The sequence below is a fragment of the Rhinopithecus roxellana genome, chromosome 2 (assembly GCF_007565055.1).
Source record: "Rhinopithecus roxellana isolate Shanxi Qingling chromosome 2, ASM756505v1, whole genome shotgun sequence".
Lineage (NCBI taxonomy): Eukaryota > Metazoa > Chordata > Mammalia > Primates > Cercopithecidae > Rhinopithecus > Rhinopithecus roxellana.
Window position 1 is genome coordinate 126,087,063 of NC_044550.1, and position 10,522 is coordinate 126,097,584.

The 10,522-nt window shown below is 34.8% G+C and overlaps 1 long non-coding RNA gene across 1 annotated transcript; it reads right to left on the minus strand.

The window, feature by feature from the left end:
* Positions 1-824: 824 nt before the first annotated feature.
* LOC115892412 lies at positions 825-7,224 on the minus strand. The gene is made up of 2 exons (XR_004052305.1): positions 7,120-7,224; positions 825-1,384 (listed from the first exon to the last, which is right to left on the minus strand). It is a non-coding gene; the product is annotated as an uncharacterized LOC115892412 (long non-coding RNA).
* Positions 7,225-10,522: the final 3,298 nt, after the last annotated feature.

The window sequence follows — 10,522 nt, forward strand, 5'->3', positions numbered from 1 at the left end:
AATTTCCTAATGCTGGTGTAATATAAGTATAATATAACATAAACTCAGTATTGTCTTTCATTTTTGTAATTTTATATACATTTTTTTTTTCTGCATGAGGCAGGGATATCACAGATTACATGACTGTTGGAAGACATTTAATCATTTTACTCAAAAAACTTTGTGGATAATATGAAACAGGTTAAACCTTCATTCCTAGGGTGTACTGAGTAATGAAACAAACACAATCTGTAGAAAGCATTCATAGAATATGCCTGAAGTGTCTATTTCTGCACCTATTTCTTAAGCCTGGAACACATCAGAGCATAACTTACCTCCTTAATAAGATCCTGACATTTTTCTGAAGAGCAGAAACTGATTTTCATATGAATTTGATAGTTAAGATTGATTGATCTTTTACAATTAACAGTATTTGGGCAAACTCAAGTGACTGGAGTCATCAACCTAAATTATATCAAAGCTGAGTTGGACATAGCTGCATTTCTAGGCACACTATTATTCTTCCCCCATGTTATAATTAAATAATTAAAATTATTCCCTTTTTCTTCAAAATGATAAATGACAAAAATAAGGGGAAAGAAAGGAAAAACAGCAGAAATCAACCTTCTGTTTTTCGGCATGACAGACTCTCGGCACAGGCACAGCTGTTGCTTCTGGCAAAGCCTATTACAAATGCAAGTAAACTCATTTTTCCCTACAAATAATATTTTCATTAATTTCACAGTGTTTCAGAAATAAATCACATTGCAGTAGATCCTTTGGAGCTTCAAAGAAATAAAACTGGCTTTCTTAAACATCAAGTTAAATTATTGACCACAGCAAGGTATGTTGAGCATTAGTTTTTATTTCATTATAAATTATTGTTTTTCCTTATTTCCTTATAAAAGTGATTTTATTATTACACTTGTCATAATCATTTATAATTATCATCTCATTTCTTATAGTTTTCATCAGAGTAAGAAAATTGGGTGAGGCAGCAAAACTGACCATTTTAAATTCAATAAAGATGCCACATCTGTTCACATAATATCTCTCTATAAAATTCAAAATATTGATATGTCAGAGGAAAGAAAATGGGTTCTGAAAGCAGAGAGGTGTTTTAATCAGCATTCTCCAGAGAAACAGAATCAATAGGATGGATGGATGGATGGATGGATGGATGGATACATACATACATACATACATACATACATATTTACCATGACAAACTGGCTCACATAATTATGAATGTAGTGAAGTCTCATGACCTGCTGTCTCCAAACTGACAGCACAGGAAAGTTAGAGGTATAGCTGCAGTACAAATCAGAAGGTCTGAGAACCAGGATCCTGATCATACATACATCCCCATCCAAGTCTAAAGGTCCTAAAGCAACAGCACCAACATCTGAAAACAAGACAAGATGGACATCCTAGTTCAAGCAGAAAACAATTTTGCACTATTCAAGCCCTCAAATGATTGTATTATGCCTACCACCATTGGTGAGGGTAATCTTCCTCATTCAATCTATCAATTCAAATATTATTCTCTTCCAAAAACACTCTCACGAACACACCTGGAATAATGTTTTACCAATTATCCAAGCATACTAATCTCGTTCATGTTGACAGATAAAATTCATCATCTCGAGGTCAAGTACAAATTCTTGTTCCACTATTTGTGTGACTTTTGGCAAGTTACATAATCTGTTTTAATCCTCTTACATTTTAAGAGGAAGAAAAGAGAAGGAAGGACAGAACAAAAAAATACAAATATCGATATATTTGTGTTATGCCACTTGGATATGGAAATAGTTCCCATCTATTTGTTTAGTTTTTATTTTTGTTTTTTACTGTGGAGTAGTATGTAAAATCATTTCTTGAGAAAGATTTATTGGAAGTTTGATGATACTTCAGGATGATTTAACACTTGTGAAAAGTGAAAAATAAAAATATTCAGGCATATATACTTGTTCACTGGGATCAATGGTCCTGTTAAGATTGCTAAGAATCTGTAGTTTTAAATATGCTCAATTAAGTATATAGATGTTAAATCATAATATATGTTAAATATTTTCATAGTATTTATATTGTATCATAAATACTCAGCAGGCCAATTGTGGACAAGACGATGTAGGTAGTTGGATTATCCAGGATTAGGGTTTTGTTACGTAATGTGGTGAAAGGATAAAAGAGCAAGTGAGTTTGAAATTTTGACAAGAGGGTGAGTGACAACATCATGGTGAGTGCATCAGAAGAACTGTGGGGATAGTAAAAGAAATCGACAAAATACCGATTCACATAACTTTCATGTAATTTGGAATGGGTATAAGTTCAGCAAGAAACTCAGAAAAAAAGTAGAAATGTAAGGTCACAGGGCAAAAAAAAAAAAAAAAAAAAAATTCGGGATTTTTTTTTTTTTTTTGTGGTGAGGAAGTATATCAGTGAGACTCATGAATTCGGTGACAGGCTAAAGAGAAACTGCATCATAAATGGTAGATAGCAATTGGTCACAAGTCATGCAAGTGTTCAAATATGGGTGAACTCTAGCAATAAGCATCACTTTTAAGATGTATTACTGTAAGTTTTTAAAAAACAGACTTGAGTACTGTGTGCCCTTATTGAGTATAGGTTTTGAGGTCAAAAAGAACTAAGTTGATGTATATCTCTGAAACTTTCTTGCTTTGAAAACTCCAGGAAATTGCATGTTTTCTCTTAACCTCAGTGTCCTCATGTCCAAAGTGAAGGTAGCAATGGGGGAAGATATAGGCAGATTAGGTTACATCCCCTAGGTCATATATCACATAAGTGGGTAAAGACTATGAGCCTAGATTTTCTAAATTCAAATTAATTGTGCTTTTCATTATATCACAATAACCTATGGTTAAATATCTAGAAAAAGCAATAAAGAATTCACAATTCATTTACTGGGTTTGGGGAATTCAGACAAGATTTATGTTAGTGCTTATCTCTACCAGCTGTCTTTAAATCACAAGGCTAAACACAGGCAACAGTTTGCTTGGATTTTCCATTTTGGTTACTTAAAACATATTGCAAGAAGTTTCTGCACCTAGGTTTAAAGCACAGTTTAGTTGGTGGCAAAGACTAACTGTTCTCTGCAAAAAAATCTAAACAAGCACTAGACATTTCTTCAGTTTTCAATCAACTGTGCTACATGTTTAAAATATAGCTAAAGCAACAGCAAAACTAGAAAGATGGCAGAATGCAAAGGAGCATATAGGCAGGGCCACTTTGCAGCCAGAAAAGGAAGCAGATGGAGAATCATATAAGTAGGAAAAATTAGAGTCAGGCGGAGAAGGCAGCAGAGCCGACATGGTGAGAGCAACACCAGTGAAGAACACAGGCAGATTGCTAAGCTTCACTGCTGCTGCAGCAACAAGACATCAGACACAAGTCATGTGGGAAGAATGTCTATCTGGACATTTTAAACCACACAGATAGAGAAAGACTAAGAATATACTATTTCAAGAGTCACTGCACAACACCTGTTTTACATCTTCGAAACTGAAGTTTTTCCCTTCCTGGTACTCAATGAATAAAGTTCAAATGCCTCACTCTAGCTCCTTGTTAAGTATCTAAAATAAATTTAGATGTTGGCAAAATGACATAACCCCGAAGATCTGCACCATCCCTGTTTATCCCAATATACCTTATACATACTTTCTGAATTGTTGTAGGAATTTTTTCACTATGCTCTAAAAATATACACATCAACCAATTAAATTTTCCTTAAGATTAGTTAACAAAAGTTAAAGACAAAAACATCAATAGATATTTGCAGATATATTAACTGAATTGTCATGTAAATAACTTTTTCAGTTGGTGAAATGAAAGCTTAGAAGATTATATTTAATCTTCTACAATATTTAATTTTGTATTAATACAAGATTTAATATAATCTTCTAAGCTTTCATTTCACCAACTGGAAAAGTATCCAGTAAAATGAAAGTAAACCAAATCACACTGATTTGAAGGACTAAAGACATCATGATTATAATCATCTTCATCATCATCATCTAAAGAAAATTCCAAATGCAAGTACAGATTCTGTCTCTGCTTCACACACTGTAGAGCACATTGTTATATGTCTAATTTCCTTGTCAAAAATATAGATAGAAATTGATTCTCTCTCTACACAGAATATGACACCAAAAAATGCCTTCTAAGATTTTCCAACTAAATTGGGTAATATGTGGGATGATTTCTTCTCTGACTCCACTGAATATAGAACTGAAGTTTCTGCTTATCTAGCGAACACTAAAAGCCAGAGCAAAGTATCCCCTCGTGGCTTGTTATATTGTTCTACAGAGTCTATTCCACTATGGTGACATAAATGTTCATTTCTAGTAATATTGATTTTTCTAGCTCATTTTGCTAATTACAGAGAGAGTTAACTATGACAAAGCACAATTTTGCATTTGTCAACTGATAAGCAACCAAATTTGAACTTTGTTCAGGCCAAGAGAGAAGAAAGAATATTATATATTGATTTTGGTTTTTTTGCTAAACACTATAATACTTCCTTCTCTAAAGCCCAAATCACTATAAAACACCAATTTAATACTTCTTTAAATCTTGCCATTTTGGTTGTTTACAACTAACAGCAATTGTTTTGCCTAATTTACACAGAAAGTGAGATAATCAACTTTAAAGTCTGAATTTTTGGTTATATGCATGTATAAACATATATACACTTAAAACCATCTCTATCTACTTTTTTACAACTTGTCACAATGAAAGAGTCAGCCTTGTTCTAACAATTTTTAAATCTAATTTAATATTTTCTATATAATTTATGCTGTCTCTTATGTATCTTAAAATTTATCTTTTGTTCACATATATTTCAGTTTATAAATATGACCAAAGCATCCTTATCTCAAATCAATATCCACCTTCAAAACTCACCTTGACATATAGTAAAATAAACAATAACCTCCAGTTGAGAAAAGAGAATGTTACTACAATAGTAATTGACAACCAAGAAATAATCCCTAGTAAAATTTTTGCATTTATATTTAAAATATAAAGAACGTTTGCAATAATTGAAACCAAAAGCATAGGAAAAATGACTATTTAGAAAAATACATATTTTCATGTATGTATGAGTTTACCCATTTTTATGTATGTATGAGTTTTACATATGAGTTTAACTTCATAAAAAATACCAGGTGGATTCAGTTACATGGTTGGAGGAAAATGTGTATATGAGTATATAGCAATAGTCTTTGGGGAATCTTAAAAATAATAACAAAAATGTTTCCACGTAAAAATAAGTTATATATTTTACAGCACAAATTTTACTGAAAAAAGTATATTAAAAGTTAAAGTATGAAGTAAAAAACAAAAAGATGTAGTTAGTACATTTTCTATGATGACTCATTTGTCAACTGAAAGGATGTGTTTGTGTTTATTTACAAATTAGTGACATAATATTTTCAATGTAATGCTGAGCTTTTGATGATTAATCTTGAAATGAGTAAAGGTTTGCCACAAGGTGTCTAACTGATCATGACTTTACTCTGTATGCTACATAGCATTAATCTTTAATAAAAGGAAAAATTCAAGAAAAAAGAATCACCTTGGAAAATCTCCATTTTCAAAGTAGCTTATTATTTTTTACATTTCTAATAGTGATATAAAACTGTACTATATTAACTCATGCTTATACAGAGTGAGGCTAATGAGAGAACTGTTATGTAGACTACGCAAATAAAGTTATACACAAATATTAGACATAAAAGATATTTCATATATATGTGGTTTGCAAAAATTTGGATTAATTATATAGTTAAATTTTGGTTTTATGTAAACTTTTAAAAAAATTGTAGGACACTGAAAGACTATCATGTATCATTTTAATTTGGATTTGTTTTTTATTGAATGAAATGTTTGAATTTTTCTGAGCCCTATTAAATAACCTATGATTCATTAGTCATAAATAACTTAAAATCTAAAATCTTCCTGAAACAACTGGAAATGTGGTCTTTTAGATGACAACTGTGCATAAATAAAAGTAATTTTTTGCGAGTTGGTATTTGTACTGGTAATAATCTGTTTTACAAATTAGAATAGCAACAAGAAAATACCTACTATGTCAATTCATAGGCCTGTGTCTATCCTTCCCCTTTATATGCTTTCTTTGAGAGAAAATACTGTTAAAAAAAATGTGCTGCAGATTGAGTATTCCTGCTCCAAAATCGTAAACTTTTTGAGTGTTAACATGATGTCACAAGTGGAAAATTCTACACATGATGTCTTCGTTTTCTGATGGCTCGGTGTACAAAACTTTGTTTCACGCACAAAATTATTAAAAAGCTTATAATAAAGTTACTTCAGGCTATTTGTATAAGATGAATATAAAGCATAAATTAATTTTGTGTTAGAATCACATCCCATCCCCAAGATGTTTCATCATGTGCATGCAAATATTCTATACCCTCCAAAAAATATCTGAAATCTGAAACACTTTTAGTCCTAAACATTTTGGATAAGGGATACTCACTTAACTCATCTTTCATATATAAGTTACCAATTCATAAGCATAAGATGGCAAGAAAATAGAAAAAATATCCATAACTTTGTGGTGTTTAAATTCTGTGAAACAGTCCCAGATATGAGACAGGTAAAATATGCAGTACATTAAGTTAGACGAGGATCAGGACAAGTATTTTGGAAAAGATTGTGAGATATTTTGGATACATTTATGTCTATGTTTGGAAATTATTGTTGTGAAGGACAGAGATGAAGACATTTAATTTGAAACTAAGAAGCATGTTTAATTTGATGTGACCAAATATCAACAAGGTGATTTAAAATTTCTATTGCTATTTTGTGTTATCTTTCCCACCAGGCAGTTTACTTACCAGTTGCATTTTTTTTAACTGTATATATATATATATATAATATATATATATATATTTTTAACTATGTTTTCAGTGTTTCTTATCCATCTTGTCCCTTTAATAAGGCGGATATACTTGGAGTCAATTTATATTAATTATTGATTAATATATGAATTCCACTATTATCTACTGGCAACTACACTCTGTCAAGCGCTATTTCAGGTCTTAGATAAGTAATAGTGAATGAAATATAAAACACTCTTTCTGTTTTGGAACTCACAATTTAGGTGAAGCTGTATGAAGACAAGTAAAGTCATCTTCCAATAGCCCTTAAAAAAGTACAGGAACTGCCACTATTTAATGATGATAGAGTGGGCTCTCAGCTCTGAAAGAATATTTATTAAAATGTGTTATTACTCTTAGTTTATTATTTTAGCTAAAAATACTCAAAGATTTTAACCATTATAATTTGAGGAGAAATGCTGACTATATTTCACAAGTTATAAGTAAGGTATCCTCATTTTAAACATAACTCTAATTATTTTAGGTTACTTTTGCACATTTAAAATTTTTCTTATAGCCCCAAGATTTTATAAGCGCCTATTTTATATGCCTTGCAACATGCTAGGTCATTATTTTGCTGTGCTTTGGGTAGGAATTATAATTAGTAGCATAGGCTCCATAGTCGAGTTTCTGAGTATGACTGAGTAAGAATCCAGGCTTTGCAGTTGATCAGTTGTGTGAACAGAGGCAACTTGTTTAAGTTCTATTGACTACACTTTTCCCATCTACAAAATACAGATACAATTAGTTAAATTTAAAATAAAAAAAGAAGTTTTGGAGAATTGACATAACACAGGTGATGCAATTACAATTAGCCTGGTACTTGTCTAATCTTAAATGATTATTGGCAGCTCTTATCACTAGAAGATATAAAATTATTAAACTATTTTTAATGGTTTTATAATATAATTAAGAAAATAATATGAATGACATGAAGCAATCAGCAAATGATAAGTAATTGCTAGAATATATTAAAGAGAAAAATTATATTGTTAATATAGTACTGGATTGACAGAACTGTGATTAATATTTGCACTTTTTTAGGTGTGGTTATTTTAGGTAAGGCTTACGCATATACATTAATTTGCAAGGGCTGCCATAATAAACTATCACAGACTGGGTGGCTTAAATAACAAAAATTGATTTTCTCTGCTTCTGGAGGCTAGGAAGTCCAAGATCAAGGTATTGGCAGGTTTGGTTTCTTGAAGTCTCTCTCCTTAGTTGGAAATAGCCTGGGGGCAGAACACGATGGCCGAATAGGAACAGCTCCAGTCTCCAACTCCCCGCGCGAGCAACACAGAAGACCGGTGATTTCTGCATTTTTAACTGAGGTACTGGGGTCATCTCACTAGGGAGTGCCGGACAATCGGCGCTGGTCAGCTGCTGCAGCGTGACCAGCGAGAGCTGAAGCAGGGCAAGGCATCGCCTCACGTGGGACGCGCAACGGGGCAGGGAATCCCTTTTCCTAGCCAGGGGAACTGAGACACACAACACCTGGAAAATCAGGTAACTCCCACCCCAATACTGCACTTTAAGCAAACGGGCACACCAGAAGAATATATCCCTCACCTGGCCGGGAGGGTCCCACGCCCACGGAGCCTCCCTCATTGTTAACACAGCAGTCTGCGGCGATCTAACCGCAAGGCAGCAGCGAGGTTGGGGGAGGGGCGCCCGCCATTGCTGAGGCTTAAGTAGGTAAACAAAGCCACTGGGAAGCTACAACTGGGTGGAGCTCACAGGAGCTCAAGGAAACCTGCCTGTCTCTATAGACTCCACCTCTGGGGGCAGGGCTCAGCTAAAAAAACAACAGGGGAAGCAGCAGAGGCCTGAGCAGACGCAAACGACTCTGTCTGACAGCTTTAAAGAGAGCAGTGGATCTCCCAACACGGAGGTTGAGATCTGAGAACGGACAGACTGCCTGCTCAAGTGGGTCACTGACCCCTGAGTAGCCTAACTGGGAGACATCCCCCACTAGGGGCAGTCTGACACTCCACACCTCACAGAGTGGAGTACACCCCTGAGAGGAAGCTTCCAAAGGAAGAATCAGACAGGTACACTCGCTGTTCAGCAATATTCTATCTTCTGCAACCTCTGCTGCTGACACCCAGGCAAACAGGGTCTGGAGTGGACCTCGAGCAATCTCCAACAGACCTATAGCTGAGGGTCCTGACTGTCAGAAGGAAAACTATCAAACAGGAAGGACACCTATACCAAAACCCCATCAGTATGTCACCATCATCAAAGACCAGAGACAGATAAAACCACAAAGATGGGGAAAAAGCAGGGCAGAAAACCTGGAAATTCAAAAAATAAGAGCACATCTCCCCCTGCAATGGAGCACAGCCCATCACCAGCAACGGATCGACGCTGGTCAGAGAATGACTTTGACAAGATGAGAGAAGAAGGCTTCAGTCCATCAAACTTCTCAGAGCTAAAGGAGGAATTACGTACCCAGCGCAAAGAAACTAAAAATCTTGAAAAAAGAGTGGAAGAATTGAAAGCTAGACTAATTAATGCAGAGAAGGTCATAAACGAAGTGACAGAGATGAAAACCATGACACGAGAAATACGTGACAAATGCACAAGCTTCAGGAACCGACTCGATCAACTGGAAAAAAGAGTATCAGCGATTGAGGATCAAATGAATGAAATGAAGCGAGAAGAGAAACCAAAAGAAAAAAGAAGAAAAAGAAATGAACAAAGCCTGCAAGAAGTATGGGATTATGTAAAAAGACCAAATCTATGTCTGATTGCGGTGCCTGAAAGTGAGGGGGAAAATGGAACCAAGTTGGAAAACACCCGTCAGGATATCATCCAGGAGAACTTCCCCAACCTAGTAGGGCAGGCCAACATTCAAATTCAGGAAATACAGAGAAAGCCAGAAAGATACTCCTCCAGAAGGGCAACTCCAAGACACATAATTGCCAGATTCACCAAAGTTGAAATGAAGGAAAAAATCTTAAGGGCAGCCAGAGAGAAAGGTCGGGTTACCCACAAAGGGAAGCCCATCAGACTAACAGCAGATCTCTCGGCAGAAACTCTACAAGGCAGAAGAGAGTGGGGGCCAATATTCAACATTCTTAAAGAAAAGAATTTTAAACCCAGAATTTCATATCCAGCCAAACTAAGTTTCATCAGTGAAGGAGAAATAAAATCCTTTACAGATAAGCAAATGCTTAGAGATTTTGTCACCACCAGGTCTGCCTTACAAGAGACCCTGAAGGAAGCCCTAAACGTGGAAAGGAACAAACAGTACCAGCCATTGCAAAAACATGCCAAAATGTAAAGACCATCGAGGCTAGGAAGAAACGGCATCAAATAACGAGCAAAATAACCAGTTAATATCATAACGGCAGGATCAAGTTCACACATAACAATATTAACCTTAAATGTAGATGGACTAAATGCTCCAATTAAAAGACACAGACTGGCAAACTGGATAAAGAGTCAAGACCCATCAGTCTGCTGTATTCAGGAGACCCATCTCACATGCACAGACATACATAGGCTCAAAATAAAGGGATGGAGGAAGATCTACCAAGCAAATGGAGAACAAAAAAAAAGCAGGGGTTGCAATCCTAGTCTCTGATAAAACAGACTTTAAACCATTAAAGATCAAA